The sequence below is a fragment of the Acomys minous genome (genome assembly GCF_964271855.1).
Source record: "Acomys minous genome assembly, chromosome: 9".
Lineage (NCBI taxonomy): Eukaryota > Metazoa > Chordata > Mammalia > Rodentia > Muridae > Acomys > Acomys minous.
In genome coordinates this window covers 2,401,549-2,421,608 of record NC_140490.1, presented here as the reverse complement: position 1 = coordinate 2,421,608, position 20,060 = coordinate 2,401,549, and the positions used below count along the sequence as shown (strand labels likewise).

At 46.2% G+C, this 20,060-nt stretch overlaps 1 protein-coding gene across 2 annotated transcripts in view; it reads left to right on the top strand.

Annotated features, from left to right (window-relative positions):
* The window catches only part of LOC311605938 (uncharacterized protein), a 302,332-nt gene that overhangs the window by 60,242 nt on the left and 222,030 nt on the right, over positions 1-20,060 (top strand). For both annotated transcript variants that reach the window (XR_014782120.1, XR_014782121.1), the window contains exon 4: positions 889-2,758. The gene's annotated coding sequence lies outside the window, so the exon portion shown is untranslated. Of the gene's footprint in view, positions 1-888 lie in introns of those variants that run through there.

Below are 20,060 nucleotides of genomic sequence, written 5' to 3'. Positions count from 1 at the left end.
CCTGGTTCCTTACGTTTTCTGATGTCCAAGCTTGATTTTCAACTCCATCTCTTCCTGCTGGCAGCAAGACTCTCTCACGATGTGCTGGCCTGGCACGCCATCTTGTTCTTCGCTTACATGTGATCCTAAGCGAGTGTCCCCGACCAACTCACTTAAGACCGTGGTACACTGCAGCTTAGCTTTTTGACCCCTTTTCTTGTATTTATTTCTGCTTGAGGAGTTTTATGCTTTTTGCTCACTTTTTATGCCAGCATTTGTTTGTGTGTGTGTGTGTGTGTGTGTGTGTGTGTGTGTGTGTGTGTGAGAGAGAGAGAGAGAGAGAGAGAGAGAGAGAGAGAGAGAGAGAGAGAGAGGGAGAGAGGGAGGGAGGGCGCATGAGTGCAGGTCTCCATAGAGGCCAAATGAAGACACCAGATCCCCTGGAGCTGGGGTTGTAGGTGGTTGGGAGCCAATGAACATGGAAATGTTCTTACCCGCTGAGCCATCTGTCTAGCCCTAATATGTCAATATTTAGTAGAGGCTCATAAATATTTCTTGAGTGAAAAATCAGCTATGTTTATTGAAGGCAGATGGTATTCTGTCGTGTGCAGTTGTACTAGGCATCAAATAAGCATCGGAGAGAGTGGGTAATGCTGCGTGGAAAGCCTGTCGTGGCCATGGAGTTGCCTTGTGACTTGAGCTGAGTCTCCAAGCCTTTCTGAGCTGTCACCTCCTCATAAGAGGACAGACGCCTTGCATTCAGATGACACAGATAAATGTTGATGATGTATATAAGTGTTGATGCAGACCTTGCTCCAGGAGCACAGCGCATGGATGCTAGGTCCCTCGCCGTGATTGGGACCACTCATGTAGGTCTTCTTTTTTATTATATTTACCCTTACTTTATAGGATCCTTGGAAAACCAGTGAAAGCCACTAACGAAGCCTTGGTAACGGGGCTCTTCATCACCCCAGTTTCATGAACTCTCAACTAAGGAAGATGATACATTTACCTGCCAAAGTCAAGGAAGAATTTTAGTATGCCTCCAAAGTATTGGAAATCCAGGTTCCCACTGCCATGGTGTCCTCCTGCCTTGTTGGGGTGGCTTTCTTGCTCCCCCCTTAGTTTCTGACAGGTGGGAACAGCAAGTCACCCCGTTATTGTTCTGTTCTGTTGCTTTGCTTCCTACTCAGAATCAACGCCCACGTCCCTACATACCCGCTCACACTTGGATCTTGGCTGCAGAACTTGCCTTCACAGAAGTCTTCTCTGCGCCAGAGTTAAAAACTCCAGAGCTCCAACCTTGGGGAAAGACGTGGCTGCTTTACTTTTTTATAAGTCTGTACCATCCTTGGACAAAAGGTGCGTTTCAGTGACCACTTGTGGGCCGCTCTAGACGAGATACAAGCTCTATGGGAGCTGAAACAGTGCTGGTTTTGTTCTCCGTAGTGCTCAGCACATTCCGGATAATCAGTGTTTACTAAGTAAGGTGGATGGATGAAGAATTATGCAAATGAGAGAAGAGGAAGGAAAGTGTCTATGTGTCTACGTGTCCACTCGGGAGGACTGGATGAAGAAAAGCAAAAGCACAATTTCAGTTCTATCTCCGGGTTTGGCCTTGGCCTAGAGGAGGCTCAGTTCTTGTCACCTGGCCCGGTGACAGCTTATGCTGTAACAAAGCAATGTTGAGTGAGTCAGGTTCTGAAATGCTGGAAAATATCCAGGGGTCAGGGTGACCTAGAGAATGGCATCCCTGTTGGCTTGCTGCAGCCCTGCAATGCTGCTGGCTCTTAAAGAAGACATGTGATGAACATGGGGTGGGGCCAGGGGGGACCCAGTGGTACCCCCCCCCCAAATCCTCCACGTCTTGCTTTTGGGATTGTACTTTTTCGGGCTTGAAGGAGGAAATTGGTTTGTAGACTTAAAATATTTCCATAAGAGCCCACTGGACATCAGAGTGAGAAGAGACAGATTAACTAAGCAAAGCAACACTCGGCTGGAGATTTAACAGGCAGGTGTCCATTTTAACCTTGATGCTCTCATGGAGCTCAGCAGCTATCCGGCTCTGGGTCACTTGGTCTTCGAATCACTGTGAATTCACCCCTGCGCCATTATCTCTACCCCAAAAGGAACCGGGCAGTGGCTCACACAGGCGTTGCCGGGCTTACTTGGAGAATGGGTTAGAAAACTTTTCTCAGAGGAGGTTCAGAGAGAAAAGGGGCAATCAGTTTTTTTGGTTTTTGTTTTTGTTTTAGTGGAGGCTGGAATCCTACTTCTTGACCCAGCACCCCGGGGGTGGGCTCTGGGAAGCCTGCCCTTCCTGTGGGTCTTTCACGTGAAGAGCTGGGCTGTCTTCCGCCTGCTTGCTGTGGGGACGCATTTGCAGGTGGCCTGGTTCCTGTAACCAGTGTAAGCGGTTCCCTGCACCTAGTTCCCCTCCCCTTGAGACCCACTAGCCTTTTTCTTAAAAAGTTGGTTTCCCTCTGTATCACCAAACGTCTACTGACAACAGAAGTACGCGAACGCCTCCAAACCTTAGCGCCCTCAACTACAAAAGAAAACTTTATATTTAATAGGTCATTTTACCAAAGACGAACAAGCCACCTTTGATTTAACCTCGCTATACTTTATGAGTTTTCAATGAAAGTCTGACCCAATCCTCAATTTAGGAAGTGGGACCTCCCAGCCTCATCTCCACGACATTCAAATGACTTCTCCCTCTCTCCTGCTGTGTGGTTCCTGTCATCCACTGCAGTGGTTCCCATCAGCCACTGCGGTGGAGCCCTGCTCGGGTGGGCGGGATGCTCAGTTCTGCTCTGGTAAGTTCTGAGAAGCCCCAGGAAGGGCACCAGTGTTCTTCAGGCTGTCAGCCAGAATATGCTTCTCTGTTTTAAAACTAGCAGAAAAATCAGGCTCAATTTCTAGTTTTCTTAACTATTTCTAATGCCACCTTGGCCCATCTTTCTTGCTCTAATGGTTCTCAGCCTTCCTAAGCCTGCCGCCCTTTAATACAATTCCCTATGTTGTGGTGACCCCCCCCCCGCAACCATAAATATATATATATATATATATATATATATATATATATATATATATATATATATATATATATAGTCATGACTACTTCACAACTGTAATTTTGCTAGTTAGGAATTGTAATGTAAATGTCTGTGTTTTCTGATCATCTTAGGAGACCCCAAAGGCTTGCGACCTATAAGTTGAGAACCCTTGCTCTTGAGGTAGGAGAGTTAAGCTCAGAGCCTGCAGATTTGGGGTCTGCAGAGGCTGGTTCTCTGTTTCGGAGGCCGCTTGTGTTCACACAGGATGGGAAGGTGGACAGAAGTGACAAGCGTTCTCCCTCCAGCCCTTTCATCAGGCCCAGAATTTCACTCATGAAACTGGGATTCATCATCTCCTAAACACCCCATTATTATTGCACCGGGGAGTAAGTCTCAACATGGAATATGGAGGGTAGCTATTCAAGTCACAGCAATGGTGAAGGCTCAAATCCTTAGAATATCTATGGTTTTATGAATAAAAAAAATACCAGAGGAGCCAGGTGTGGTGGTGCTCACCTGTAATCCCAGCACTCGGGAGGCAGAGGCAGGAGGATCTCTGTGAGTTCAAGGCCAGCCTGGTCTACAAAGTGAGTGCAGGACAGTCAGAGCCACACAGAGAAACCTTGTCTCAGAAAAGAAAAAGAAAGAAAGAAAAGAGAGGAAGAAGGAAAGAAAGGAAGAAAGAAAGAAGAATCTTAGCAGTAAGAGCAGCGAGCTCACACTCCTCAGATGTTATTAAGATTCTAATACTGAGATGGCTCGTGTGGCCAACTGGAGGGTTCTGGAATCACCTAGGAGACCAGCATTCAGCACATGCTGGATGGGGTTCCCTAGATTAAGTTAGCCTCTGGGCATGCTCTGACCAGATTATTTGGCTAGGTTATTTGACATGGAAAGACTCACATTAAAGGAAGGGGGCGCTGGGCTGGAGTGCAGAGGACTGCATCAGGAGGAGGAGGAGCCATGGGCTGGAGTGCCAGAGGACTGCATCAGGAGGAGGAGGAGCCATGGGCTGAAGTGCAGAGGACTGCATCAGGAGGAGGAGGAGCCATGGGCTGGAGTGCCAAAGGACTGCATCAGGAGGAGGAGGAGCCATGGGCTGGAGTGCAGAGGACTGCATCAGGAGGAGGAGGAGCCATGGGCTGGAGTGCAGAGGACTGCATCAGGAGGAGGAGGAGCCATGGGCTGGAGTGCAGAGGACTGCATCAGGAGGAGGAGGAGCCATGGGCTGGAGTGCCAGAGGACTGCATTAGGAGGAGGAGGAGCCATGGGCTGGAGTGCAGAGGACTGCATCAGGAGGAGGAGGAGCCATGGGCTGGAGTGCCAGAGGACAGCATCAGGAGGAGGAGGAGCCATGGGCTGGAGTGCAGAGGACTGCATCAGGAGGAGGAGGAGCCATGGGCTGAAGTGCAGAGGACTGCATCAGGAGGAGGAGGAGCCATGGGCTGGAGTGCAGAGGACTGCATCAGGAGGAAGAAGCAGGATGAGCATAAGTGTTCACTGTCCTCTTCTCCTGGCTGCAGACACAGTGTCATCAGCCACTTCAACCCTTTACTTGTTGCCTTTACTTTCCTGCTACGATGGGATTATACCTTGGAACTGTGGGCCCAAACGAAACCTTCCTTCCTTGGGCTGCTTTTGTGTGTGTGTGTGTGTATACATATATACACACATACAACATCATATATATTACTTATAATGCATATACCATGTGTAATATAACATTAAATTATATATGAAATCCTCAAAATATAAACTATATAAAATATTCAAAAATCTATAAAAATAAATATACATTATAAATGTATACTATATAATATATACTACATATATACTATAAATATATACTATATAATATCATATATAATAAATATCAACATAAAATTATATATAACACATTAATAATTATATTTAAAATTACCATAACTTAACATAAAATTAATATAGTATAATTCAATGTAGTCATATAATAAATTAATATATTAAGCATATATTACATAATACTTTCTTATTTTAAAATTATATAATATTAATATAATATAATATTATACAGTTATATACTATATGCATAACCATAATATATATATCAACATATATATTATATAAATTACATAAACAGGAAAATTAACTAATATAAATACCCTGTGTAGACAGAATGGCTCAGTGGGCTAAAGTGCTTGCTGCAAAGTCAGATCCTCTGAGTTCCATCCTGACACCCACATGGTGTAAAGAGAACTGATCTTTGTCCGTTGTCTTCTTATATGCACAAATCCTGCCATGCTCGTGTGCACATGTGTACATACACACATAAACGAGGAAGTGTAACTACAGGTAATTATAAAGGAACTTTTATTTTCCTTCTTCAGTTTTCTCAGAGGCATAGTCCCTCCTTCTGCTAACCCAGGCCTAGTCACGGAAGCTTCTAGACTCCTCACCGTCTAACTCAGGCCTAGAATGTCTTCAGCCTCTGAGACTCACTGCTAACAAGCTCACCCTTATTTGTCCTTTCTGAGCTCTGGGCTGCTGGTTCAACTCAGCTGTTCTGGCTCAAACTCCTCTCTCAGCTGACTTATTTAATCTGGCTTCTCTCTTGGCCCAGGATAACTCTGCTTGGTCTCAAACTAACTCAGCAATCTGCTCTAATCTTCTGGCTTCTTCTCATTTTCTGGTTCTTTCTGTCTCGACCTGAGTTCTCTTTCTACAACTCATCTCTCTATGACTGAGTGGATGAAACTGCCTCCTCTCTGTAAAACTGCCTCTTAAGTAGCTCCTGTTTCCTCCCTCTTCTCGTGAGAGTTGGGCGTATCCTATTCTGTCAAATCTTCTCCCATGTGTCACCTTTTCTGCCACTCAATTAGACCTCACTTTCAAATAGATGTTTCCTTCTGCAAACTAATCTTACCTTTGTTTGGGATTATAGGTGTGTACCACCATGCCTGGACCTAAGCTTTTCTTTACCTGATACTTGCTCTATACCAGGCTGGCCTTGAACTCACATCCATTTACCTGTCTCCTGGATTAAAGTCTTGTTTGTATTCCAGTCAGATCACACAGCCCAGAAGGTCCTTGGATGTGATCTCTTGCCAGAGCAGCCATGTTCTGAATTGGCATTCCTTTACAACTTCCCCCTTTCTGTTTAAGCTAAAAAGTGTACACAGTTTAATTTTTAAAGTAGAAACAATTATCAATCCCACAATCTTTGTTTTGTTTTGTTTTGTTTTTTTGTTTTTCAAGACAGGGTTTCTCTGTGTAGCCCTGGCTGTCCTGGACTTGCTTTGTAGACCAGGCTGGCCTTGAACTCACATTCAATCTGCCTGCCTCTGCCTCCCTGGTGCTGGGATTAAAGGTGTGCGCCACCACGTCCAGCTCAATCCCACAGTCCCACTATGACTGCCTTGACAATTCGTCCCTAAGACTGGGCACTGTTTTCTGCCTAAAGCCTTCTTTGCTACAGAGTTCCTTCTGTCTCAACTTTACAGAATATGGTTATATTATTATGTTTTTCTGAAAACCCTTCCCCTCCTGTGTCCTTTCACTAGTGAGTTGTCTGCCATTCTTTTGGGTGTCCTGAGTTGGCTGCCAGTCTACATTTCCCTCGCCCTCCTAAGGGGACCTTCCTCTGCATTATCAGTCACTAGATTTGAGGTCCTGTCCTACTGTAGTCACTATGGTTCGACCTCTGTTAAATCTTCCATCACGAAACGTGGTTCAAAGTGATTGCTGGCTGCACCAGACCTTTCCTAACTCAGAATATAAAACCATCCCCAGTTCTACGTGAAGTAGAATCTCCTGCTGCAGGCCTTCATGAAACATATAATTATTATATGCTATGTGTCGAGGATATAAAGAGGAAGTGACTTGAACATGTTACAGTTTATAAACTGCTCTCCGAGCACAAAAGAAAGACGTTGGGAGGACGCTTGGCAGTGGTGAGAAAAGGCATACTACTATGGAATCTTGAGCCTTGAGGCAAAGAGAGAAGCTGGAGACCAGGGTGCATCTGAGAAGGGCACCTAGGTGCTCATGGCTTCAGGCTCCAAGAGAAGGTGCAGGATGAAGGCTTTGCAGCCAGGCCGTGTGGTCTGGGCTCTTCTTTCCAGTAACTGGTGCTAGGGGAGTCTGAGGCAAGGGGCCGTCCCAAGCAGGTGTGCACTCCAGAGCACTCTGCAGAGTTGGGGATTAGAAGGCGCTGAGGTGGGAAAGTCAGTGGAGAAGCTCTGATGTGTTGGGTGAGGCAAGGCAAGCCTTGGGAAGTTCTCAGGCCAAGGCCAGATCAGGAGATGAGGGCTAGGAAGGAATTGATACGGAAACAGTCTATAAAGTAGAAGGGACAGAGTTGGTGACCAACTGGAAGGAGAAATCAGTGACAAAGAGGGAGCCACTAGGAACAACTCCCAGAAACTTGAGAGCCACGGTGGAGTGTCCAGTGTCTTTGGAAGTTGGCTAGGCCATAAGATACTCATCCCTAAGCCAGGAAGCACAGTGGACTTGTGAGAAACGGTGAGATTTTATTTGGACAGTTGTGTGGGAACAGTCTGAGGAACGCCAAGTGGACATGCTTCATAGACTTCTTGGCTTGAGAGCGAATAGGAAATCATACATATATATGCTGAGTGGCTATGAATTCCGAGAACGTGTACGCTGTTTTGTCACATGCTATGGCACAGTGCCAGGGAAGTCACTTCGGTGTGTCCACCTTCAGTTCCGCACTTTATGACCGTTCTTTAGAAACTGGCGGGAGCTGGGGTGCAGGTCAGCCAGACAGAATGTGGAAATAAAAAGAGAAAGGGATTGGAGGTGGAGCCTTGTGGAACAGAGTGCATATGAGGCTAGGGAGACGGAGAAGAAACACTGAAGCAGGGTAGGGCGACACCTCGAGGACAGAGAGAGCTCCGGAGGACAGCAATGCCTGCACTCAGATGAAAAACGGGGTGCGGACATCATCTCAACGTGCCACTGGAACACCTCCAAACCTCCCCAACCCCAGTGGCTCCAAGTTTTCATTTTGCAGAACAGTGGCTCTAAACCTTTAGCAGGTAACAAGGTGTTTGCGAATCTGATGGAAACCGCTCACCTTCCACATGCGAAGAGCAGCGACGGATTCAGGGTGTGGAGGTCAAGCCGGAAGGATGCAAGCTAGCACTTGCGGTGCTTTGGCCGCAGGCTTTTTCTCTAACTATTTCTGAACGCATGCAGAAAGATTTCTGCTTTCCGTGCATTCAGAATCCAAACAGTTTCCTTCTGAGTGTGCACAGCTCTGAGCATGTGTGTGTGCGCATGTGTATGCTTCTTCTTGCTTGTGGGGGCTTGGGGGTGGTTCTGTACTGGCTTTCCAACCTTTGTTTAAAAAAGGGTCTCTCACTGGCCTGAAACTTGCCAAATAGTTCCACACTGCCAAACTGGCTGGGCAGGAAACGCCAAGGGTCTGCCTGTCTCTGCCTCCCAGCTCTGGGATTACAAGCACATACCACCGTGTTGGGCTTTTAAGTGTGCGTTTTGGGGATCAGACTCAGATCCTTGTGCTTGCAAGACAGTCATTTTACTGAGTGCTCTCTCTTGCCCCCCTTCTCCCTTCTGCCTGATGAAGAAAAGGAATCAGCGTTCATGTCAGTTCATGAAACACTCACCTGCCCATTTCAGGAGAATTCCTCTTCTAGGAAGTTTTTTTGTTTGTTTGCTTTTTTTTCCTTTAATTTACTTTGCATACTGTTTGTTGGCTGTTGTAACTGTGATGGCTAAAGAAATTCCATTTTATACTTTTTTTTTTTTTTTTGGTCCTCACTAGGCATTTGTCTCTGACTCCAGTCCCTGGAAGATAAGTTCCCAGTAACCCTGACTCAGTGGCCCCCACCCACCCACCCAAAAATGTACAGCCGTGGCCACCTACTTGTTGTGATATAACTAACTGCCTTATGGCATCTGTAACTTGCTTGTGCAGACATTCAAGGGCTACTTCGAGGTTGCCATGACTACCTAATTTTGGCAGAGCAGAACAACTCTTGGCTTGCTTGTGCAGATGCTGAAGGTCTTCTTGTGGGTTTTTGCCCTTAAAATATCTTCTCCCTCCCCTATCCCCCCCTCCTCCCCTTTGCATGGTGATGGCTGTGATTTGGCTCAAAGACTGTGGCCCTGCTTGCAGTTTAAGTAAATTTGGCTAATTATAATCTGGATTCAGTCTGGTGGTCTTTGCTGGTGGTCTCAGAGCCTATAACATTACCATAAAGTGCTTTGGTGACATTGTACGAATCAGGTTCTGTCTAGAGGGCGTTTTGAACCTCATTCCCCAGAAGACACAGCCTGCTCTCCTTCTGTTCCCTCACCTGATGCAGGTCACCAGTCTCTTCAGCATCCTTTCAGCGTGGCTTCCTCGCCACTCTTCTCTTCCTCCCCCTGTATCTCTTGAAATGGCCTCTGTGTTCCTTCAGTTGACTTGTCTTCATAACCGAGGGCACCGGCCAAGGCGTGGCTTTTGGCCCCTTAGTTATTTTTTGTGCATTCTTTTTCCTTTGGCTCATTCTATCAAATATTTACTGTGAGCAGATCACGGTTGCTGCACCGCATAATTCTCATAACCCTGAGATCCTGCCTCTCGACACTGTACCACAGCCAGTCAACTCCCATGGCTGTCACCTGTGTCATGAAGTTGAAATCAGAGCCGTGCCCTGATCTCTCTAGACCAAACTGAGGTCCTCTGGGAGAAGGCACATCCACTGTCAGGGTCCTTCATAGTGGCCCAGTGACTGAACCTGTAGATAAGGTCGCCTTGGAGAAGGCAATAAATGGCCTAAAATTACGTCTGATTCCATCAGTTTGTTTGGCTTTTGGCTTTTCACTAGACATTTTTTCCATGAGGATAGTTATCATAATAGGCATGTGTTTTTAATATATCAACCAGGGGGTGTGTGGTCTTGTTTGTTCTTGATTAAAAAGCCTGTGTCAAATAAGAAGTATTTCAAAGTTGTAGTAATAATTGGAGCAATAAGACGGTAAGGGGTAATTAAAGGATGCGGCTTTCTTTCAGAAACAAATATGTATCTGGTGGCCACATGTGTTCTCCTGTTCATCTTTAATGAGCACGATGACAGATGTCATAGCAAGAAGCCATGAACGCTGGAGGCTTCACCAACTAACATGATAGGCTGGAGCCCGGATCCCTGCATCGCCCAGCTCAGGAATTCACATTTGAGAACGTTGTTTAAATGCGGGCAACGTGTATATTTCACAGCATCCTGATGCCTGGGCTGAGTGGCACTGCCCACCTCAGTCCCCTTCTTCACACATGTTAAACTGGAAGGACGGTTGCTTACTCATCTTGAGTACTTTGACTAAAAACTATGAACTGCTCAGGTCATTACTGTTTAATTAGAGCCACTTAGAGCCTTCCTGTGTCAGTTGGTTTGACTTGAAAACCCAGACCCATTGAGAAAGATAAATTTCCTTTGGGGAAAAACTGTTTTTATTTTTCATGCTTCACAGTGTTGTTTTCTTCCTGTTGCCAAAAACTCTTCTTGAGTCTAAAAGCCAAGAGGAGATACAATGTAATGCTGTGGTTAGTACCGCATGGTTTGACCGTGACATCTTTGAGGACCATCCAATGGGTACACCATCATTCACTAAACATCTGTTTCTCTGTCTTGTTTTATGATTTATTAGACAATTCCTATAGTTCAAAACAGGTTTTTTAGGCCTTTTAATATTATTGGTTGTATGGAGTAATAGTAATGTGCGTAGTAATATGGCAGTAGCAGCAAATCTCCATTAGAATTTGGCTAACTTCAATTATACTTGACCAGTGAGTTCAGAACCTAAGTTAAAGGAAAGCAGAGGAAAGCAATATACTAATATGTCTCTCATATCAGTATATAAGCCAAGAAAACAACACATGAAAAATATAAACTTGCTATATATTGTATAGAAACAGATGTGTGAGAACAGCATGGTTATACAGCAAGTGGTGTGGTTCACTCTTTCTAAGAGCCTTATGGAGAGACTGATGGTGTGCTACCACTGTACAGATGGGGGGGGGGACACACACCCTTCTTCTTCCCAGAATACAATGCTCTGCTTCTGGCCAGTTGCTTATATGGTCCGGTTACAGTCATTTTTATTAGATATTTTGATGGTTAACTAGAGCCTAATTTTAACTAAAGCAAATTGACTTTAATTTAAAATTTCGTTTAAGAACTAATCGATGCCAGCACGGGCTTTCTCATTAGCATATTTGTAAGTTAATTATCTGAATCAAGGGAGAATTGGGTTAAGATTTATCTATCTATCCACTTATCTATCTGTCATCACTCTCCAAAACAGTGTGTTACCCTTAGCTAAAGAGCAAAGAACATATCTGTATGTGTTATTCCATGTAAGTCAGAAAGGGAGGTTCACATTAAAAAAACGGAAGGTAGATTTCAAAGTATCACTTGAAAAATTAGGTATCACTACACTGAGACTGCAAGTCAAGAAGCAAAGTTTAGGTTTAAGCAGAAAGGACAGTGTTAGCTTTTATGTCTCATTAAAATAGTAGGATCGTTTTCCCACTTACTGTGTCCCTGGATTCCCTGAAAACCACATGAAAGTTTGCAAGTCCCACACCGGAGTTTACTCTGAGGCACTTCTCTAAGATTTTCCAGCCTTCGTGTGTGTGTAAGCCATGTCCTACAGACTTTGCTGGCGCATAGTGTCAGCATCTTGTCTCTCCAGATAAGTGCAAGCCTAAGTTCTTTACTTCCAAAGACATAATTCAAAATTCAAGGATGGAAATAGAAGGATATAAGCCGCTGAAAGATGTATACATTTGAACTTTATGAGGGAATTAAATGATGTGAAATAGGAAAAAAATAATGTGGGTGATTTCATCAGTACTGGACACCCACCAGCCTCTGAAAGCTCAGAAGTCATGGATGCAGACAGCCATCACGTGGACTCCCAGGGCACTGGGAGGTGGCTGAGGAGAATCATGACCTCTGGGTGACTAGGTTAACATTACCCAGGATAGACGTGCAGTACCTCAAACTCCTGGTCCTTATGTTACACTGTTGATTGTCCGGATAAGATGTAACCAGTGGTACAATAGCGGCAAGTCTGTCATGGGGTGGCAGGGCCGGGCGGGGGTAACCAACCGCTTTGAGTGGTTCTGAGACCCATTCTATTGGAGAGAGTTCATGTCCACTACTGTAAACCTCATCAAGGCCTGTGGCTGGGAAGGCTGTGGGCACTAGCACGGAAATGAGTGAGGTTCATGTGCTGTCTTAGTTTATGCCCATAGATGAGTGCCACCGCCGCCCTGTCAGCACTGATAAGAGGCTTACTTTTGAAGTGGGAAGCAGTTCCTGGTTGAAGCACTGGGTGGCTGCTGAGAGGTGAACCCTAGTGGGATCTCCATGCCGTCTTCCCCGAGGCTCAGGGAACACTGGGAAGAAGAGAGTGGGAGGACTGCTCAGGAAGGGAAGGAAGGAGCTCCTGACGCTCTTTCGAACACTTTCTTCTGGCCATGGCCTGGCTGCGACACCCTTGAACTTTCAGCAGTTGTGATTAGCAGCACAAGGCCTGCACGGTGTTGGCCCCTTCCTTCAGCATTCTGTTAGGGAAGCACAAGGCTCCATCTGAACCTTTCGAGCCTGTGAGTGCAGTTAATGGAGGGAGGGGGAGGAGGGACGGGGGGGGGGCAGGGAGACATTTTTTTCTTTTAATGGGATAGCCGCTGCTAGGGAGTCCATGCCCCTGCAGATAGCCTTCTCATCTCTGCTTATGTCACCAAACCCGATTAAACCGAGCGGGTCTCAGAAGGAAAGAATAAAGAATAAAGAAAAGAGCTGACAATAAAAGGAGGTCAGTCCGGTTGGCGAGAGAAAGCGTCATCGGGGTTACGTGGTCAAAACACATGACATACATGTCTGAAAACGTAAATAATAAAATTCATCTGTAGTGGATGTAAACATGTTTTTGTTTTGACCCCAAGTGTGGGATGTGAAACAGACAGACTTGTGTGAGGGCGTGCGGAGTTTGTCCGCTGGAAACAGACTTGTTGGATATACCCTATTTTTTGTTGAGATAGTAAATTAAAAAGCCATTCACAAGGAAAGCAGTAGGAAAGAACTGGAGGCTATGGGTGGGAAGAAGAGAAAGGAAAGAGATGGGGGAGCTAGAAAATCAAATCAGTGGATACAGGACTTTGATGCTTTATCTCAAAAAGACATGAGGACCTACCCACCAGCTGGACCCTTAACACATGTTAATGTGACGTGATCTGCGCATGTGCCTTGTGCCTTGCTGCTCTGAGAGGCCCCAAGCATTCTGAGTATTCTGTGTCACTGGGAACTAGCGGGCCCTGCCATGGGGATGCCTCTCAAGTGCACTGAGTTTGAAGTATGATGTGATCATCTCCTTTGAATATTTTCCAAGCTGTGAAAGCTTAGAAGATACATAACTCTACCAAATCGTGTCTTTTTTTGTTTCCCCTTTATTTATTTATTTATTTTTTGTTTTCCATGTTCACCAAATAAATTAATAGTTGTTGAAGGGTTAACACATTTCATGACTCTACAAACTTTATCTTTCCACCAAACAATGTTTTAGGGAGATTTAGAACTAAATGAACAAAATAGTCCCTATTTACCAATATGGAGGGTCAGCTGCTAGAGGATCAACATGTGTGATATCTACTGTGTGTGTGTGTGTGTTGTACACATCTTGCATAAATCTGTGGGCTCAGCTCTAGTAGGTTTTTCACACTGGAGAATTCTTGATAAACATCATCCTGTAAATACCTCAGCATGTGGTTTAAATCATCAAAGAGCAAACCCTTGGGAAAGCACGTGGAGGGCTCCTCAGTGCCTCACCAGCTAACTCCCTTTGTCATCAACATAAGCCATGAAAGACTATCACCTTGAGTCCAATTCTAATATGCCTATTTTTAAACTCTCTTGCTATCTGGAGTGACAGTAGGTACTCCAAGGAGGGGCAACATGGAGAAGGGGGTTATGGATACATTGTGTGCTGATAAGCAGAATATTTCCTGGAAGTTGGTCAGAACTCTTCCCAGGGCTGATGTTGCTGTGGAGTTTGTGCCAAACGTAGATGAGGAGGACTTGGTAGCCGTTTTGTTTCAGTGTCATTCTTCACCAATTAAAGCTTTGTTGCTTCTCCTTGTGTCTGCTTCTTCCAGACACCAAGGGGGCCAGGGGGGAGGAAGAAAGCAAATGATAAAGACGAAACCAGAAAGAATCAGTCGGCTACCTTACCGTGGAGGGGCGGGGCAGCGAAGGGGCGCAGGCGCGGTTGGCGTCTCTAGGAGCGTGGGTGTCTGTCTCTGTTTTGTATTGCTCCGTCCAGTACACATTCCACGTACTTGGGAGCCCAGAGTGGAAGGCTTTGAATATCGCTTCAGCCTCCAGCCTCTGTCGCAAACCTGCCGTTGCCCGGAGGCGCAGGGAGGATGCCCACACCCGGGGAAGTCTTCACTCCCTTTGGTCCTTGTCATGGCTCACCTAGGTGTCCTTGTACTCCCGGTATAGACCAGGAGGGCTTTAAACTTGTGGCAATCTCGTGGCATCAGCCTCCCAGGACCTGTGGCTAGAGGCACCTGCCACTGCGTGCAGTTCCTTCGGTTCTTAACAGTCTGTAGAAGTGAGCCGTTATTCTAACACACCCAAAGCAAAACGCCTCTTGATGGCTTTTTGTAGGAAGATTAATTAATTAAACTTTTAGGGGATAAACCTAGAATTGTGGCTTAGCTGTTGATGAGTTAACAAAATAGCTGGCTGTGTTTGTACCTGAGCCAAAGGGAACCTAATGTCAAGGAGACCGGGACGGGATGTAGCAGGTAGAGGGAAGAGAAAGCAGCTTGGTGAATCGAGGCATTTAAACAATGGTGCTTTCTTTACAGTGAGACTCTTCACGCGTGTGAGTCTGCCGTGCTTCTGTGTTTCTTTGGTTATTGTTTAGACTGTGAAAAGTGCTTGATTTTCCCATCTAGACTGGAAGGTGAGATGGTAACACCACATGAGAAGGCATTCTGCACTATCACCAAAGCACAGGGTTCAGAGGACTTCACGGGCGTCTTAGGTACAGCGCCAGCCTTCTCCACAGGTGGGAAAGAGGTACCCCAAGGCGAAGCATCCAGCTCTCACCCACATCTGACTTACTGAGTGCAAAGTCACAGCCAGTGCTGACAGCTTCTCGTCTTTCCTTCTGTCTCAGGGAGCTCTTGCTTCTGTGGTCCTTTTGGTTTTCATTCCTTAAAGGCTGGAGTTTGTGACCCTTCTCTTCAGAAAACATGGAGGTTGGGAGGAGGTCCACAGTCTCTATTTGGCTTTCTCTTGTCCAGCATGGGACCACTGGAAACCTCAAAGAATGGTACTCAAGAAATAGAGAAGTCTCAACACAGGCCCCTATCAAAATCACAGGGGAAGAGGACGTGCTTAGTCCTGATGTGACGTGATGAGCTGGGGTGGGTAGGAAGGGCAGCTTCGCTTTATCTGAGGAATGCTGGGGGGGGGGTGGGGGGGGCCTGGACGGGGGGGGGCAGTAGGATGGGGGAGGGAGGGAGGGAGGGAGGGATTGGGAGGAGAGAGGGGAAGGAGGCTATGACCAAAATGTAAAGAGAATAAATAAATAAATAAATTAAAAAAGAAAATATATTTTAAAATCATATTGATTTGTCAATGAAGATATGTGTGCAAATACCGAAGGGTTCCTTAACTGAGGTCTGGGGGAGGCGGGACTTCCGCTCTGGCTCACTCCTAAACCATACACAACCGCTATGCGCCTGCCTTGGTGGCTTCTGAATACCCAGACTGCTGCAGAATTTCTCTGCAACAAACCTAGTTGATTCCCTGCCTCTGATGCTCGCACACTGCAGCCCACGAATCTTGCCTACGCCTCACTGTCTCCAGCGGCGTGCCGGCTCCCCGGGGCACAAAGGAGGTTCTTCTCAATCTTGATCCCCGAGCAGAGCCTGCCTCAAGCATGGCTGCATCCAAGAACTCAAGGCCAACGTTAGAACCAAACGTGCCGTCTCCTGGTCAGTCTGTCTGCCTGAATTGAACAGAGGGCAATTGAATGTGGACTCGTGTTGTACGTGCACCGAAACTCCAGGATGCTTTGGCAACGAGCATGGCGCAGCCTGGCTTTGCGTGCTTTCCTGGGCCTGAGTCTTCAAGCACCTGAGTCATGAGCAGTCTGATTGGCCAGTCCGTAGCGCACACCTAGTGGTGTGGTAAATGAGGAATGGGTTCTGGTGGTGGAGGAGGAGTGGGGTGCTGGAGAGGCAGAGCTCACCAACCGTGGAAGACTTAGAACCAAGCCACTATTTGATGAGATGAGATTCAGTTGGTCCGTCAGAAAGGAATCCCTCTGCGTGTTTGCAGGGGTCAGTCACCGTAAATAGTGACACAGGCCGTGGCTACAGGAATCCTGTGAGGTGAGTGCCGGTGAAGGGGATGACTGAAGCACAGAGGTGGACACGCGTGACACAGCGCGGTAGGGAGCAGCTGAGGTGGAGGGATTTCAGCTAGGCTGCTATGTATCTGGTGTTAACAAGAGAATGCACATTAAAATCCCATTAAAATAGTCTTTCTCGGTTGCCGATGTATTTACCCGCGCTTTTCTCAGCTATCTATGTACAATTTTTGCATAAGAGAAGCTAATAGTCCCTCCACCCCCACCCCTCCCGACACGCACCCACCCACACACACTCTTCTGTTTGGTGGAGTTATCAGGGGGCCTGGTCATAGATCTGGGCATCAGGCACCTAGGCCAGAGGTTTAGCATCCTGTGTGTGTGTGTGTGTGTGTGTGTGTGTGTGTGTGTGTGTGTGTGTGTGTTAGCCTTCCACTAAGCTGCATTCTGTGTGTGCACCAGTGTGCCCAGGTGCTCGCGGTGTGTGGTCCTCCCAAGGCTTGTGACACTGTAGTAAGATCAAGCCCACAAAATTAAGCATCTGCTGTAATGCCCTTTGTTCTTAGTTTTATATGATATCATGCACATGACTACCTAAATTTCATGTACAATTTCACCGACCTAGGTATATTTGCCACCTAGATTAAGACACAGAATATTACTAGTAATTTAGAAGTTTGTTGTGTGCCCCTTAGGTCATCTTCTCCTCTATTCCAGAAGCAGATATGTTGTGGTTAATTTAAAAGTAAGACCTAATAAATGCTTACTATTAGGCTAATCATTTTTACAGCGGTATTTTCTTTTCTCTTTTCCTTTCTAAAATTAATTTATTCAGATTACATCTAAATTGTTATCCCCTTGCTTGTCTCCCCCTGTTCCTCCCTCCCTCCCTCTTTCACAGTATTCCCCTCCCCTAGGTCTATGACCTCCTCCCCCACTCTATGGTCATAGGATATCAAGTCTCATCTTGGTAGCCTGCCTGTTCTTTCTCTGCATGCCACCAGGCCTCCCCACCACGCAGAAGTGGTCAAATAGGGGGCACCAGAGTTCATGTCAGAGTCAGTCCCCACTCTCCACACGACTGTGGATAATGTTCTATCCTTCGGCTAGATCTGAGTAGGGGTTCAATATTTACTGCTTGTATTGTCCTTGGTTGGTGCAGTAGCTTGAGCAGATCCAGTTAGGTCCAGATCCGCCCATCATGATGTTCTCCTTGTAGGTTTCTAGGACCCTCTGGATCCTTCTATTTCCCTATTCTCCCATGCTTCTCTCACCTAGAGTGCGAATAGGAGGTCCCTACAGCGGTATTTTTAACATGATATCAATCCATAAAGATGCAGACACCTGTTTTAAAATATCCTTGCTTCACCTGGGGCATGCCAGATATTAACCTCCTAAACTAACTTTACCTCCCAGCCCCATCTCAGGCTAGCCCCGCCCCATCCATGATCCTGAAATACTTGTCAGTGCTCTCTCTCTCTCCATCCACGCTCACCCAGCCACGAGCTCCTTTCCCATGTGTGTTTCCATCTCCTCCTCCGATCCTGCCTTGCTTCCTCCCTCGTGGTGGTCTCTCTTTCCCAAGATCTTCTCTGCTCTCAAAGGCCCACAAACCTTAGCCATGCCTATGCCATTTGCCTGCCCAGATGTGTGAACTTTTTATTGGTCAAATAGGAATCAGTTTTCAAGCAAGGTTACATAGCAATACTTGGGACATATTGAAGAACAGCAAGCAGACCCTGGGTGCCAGTAATTAGCATCAAAACACATCAGACCAACCTCCAACATAGACACGATCATTAGCTGTGCTAATAGTCACCTTGTCTCTCTTCCACATTTCTCATCAATTCATGGATACTTGAGCTGTGCATGAACTGAAAAATGAATGAAGCACTCCTGAAAATGTTCTTCTGAGACTTGCTTATTCTATTTAGCTTTGGCTTGAGCTTTATTTATGCTGATGTAGATAACTATGGATCATTCGTTTTTTTTTCCACAGCTGCATAGCTATCTAGCTATCTAGTTCTTGAATATTAAGACTTTTAAATATCTACATTGATGGATGCAGTGAGGTTTCTTTAAAAATACAGAAATCTTATAGGAATATGTTTTCATTTTAATCCCAGGCATGGGATAAGGGGCCGCTTTATATTGTTCACAGCAGCTGACTGTGGTTTGCCTTGTGCTCTAGCAGGGGCGTGATTTTGCCAGCTACAGATAGTTTCTGCAAGGGTATAACATTCTAAATTTTGGGGACTCTTGAGAGGGTATATAAATGCTAGCAGTGGTGGCTGCTGCTGCTGCTGGCGTTGGTGCTGGGTGCTGGGTGCTGGATGCTGGGTGCTGTTTCCTGTTGTTGAAGTTTGTTGCAGTTTGTCAAGTGGTCATGCACAAAGTGATGAGAAGAAGAAATTGGATATCCTAAGACCTTGGATGACTAAGATCAAACTTGCCCTGAGGAACTTAAAGCCACTGGACAGCAGGAAGTAGTTTAACAATTTCCCCTCTAGCCTTCTTTCTCTCCTACTTAGTGTTGGGGGTTGGAAAGGTGTGATGGGGTGGAAAAGGGTGATAGAAAAAGGGAGACCATAGAGCAGCCGAAAGTCTGCTTAGAGACGGGCATTCTGCCATTTGAGACAATGATACTGTGGACGGATATTCCTGTCCTCTGGGACACATGTTCATTCTTGGTGTTACTGAGACATGGAAATATGTGTTATTTTTTAAAATCTGTGTATTAGTTTCTTTTACTGTTGCTATGATAAAATACTCTGGAAAAGCAACTTGAGGGTAAAAGGAGTTCTCTCAGCTCTGACTTCAAGGCACAAGTCCGTCAAAGGCAGACATCATAGTGTAGGAGCTTGAGGCAGTTAGTCATGTTGACTGCTAGTGAGGAGTCAGGGCCACACACAGGTGCCATTGCTCAGCTGGCTCTTCCCACTCACACTGCCCAGGATGCATTCAGGGAGTGGCCCTCCCACAGGCAATGCCCAGAGGCGCATCTCCCAAGTGGTTACAGAGTCTGTCTAGCTGACAGATAACGCTGACCGCACAATCTGATCATGCCACAGTTTCCCAAGTGACTGATTGTACTAGGTGACTTTAAAAGGTTTGCAAATGTGGTGTGATTAGGCAGACATTTTTCATTACTGTTTTTATTCACCTCTGCTTGCCTCCTAATGAGGTTGACACCCCCTCTCTCCCCTCCTTTCTCTCTCTCTCTTTCTAGTTCTCCTCTTTTGTGCTTCTCCCGCCTCTCTGTTTATTTCTTTTACCTTTTCTTTCCTCCTTCCTTACAGTGGCTAGGATAGGGGGACAGCTCCACACTGCTGCCCATAGCTGACTGAGAAGGTCCCTTGATCTTTTAGGGATCTCAACTCAAGAAAAACTGTATCCATGGGGATGAAGTTATAGCTCCTTTGGGCAGTGCTCGCCCAGCAGATGCAAGTCCCTGGGCGGGAGCATCCCCTCCCCCTCCCCCTCCCACCTTACCTAACCCCCAGAACTGCATAAACTAGGTGCCAGACTGAAAGTATTGCTCCCAGAAATGGGGCGATGGAGGCAAGAGGACCAGACGCTCAAGACACTCCTCTGCTGTGTGGTGGGTTTGAGGCCATCCTGAGA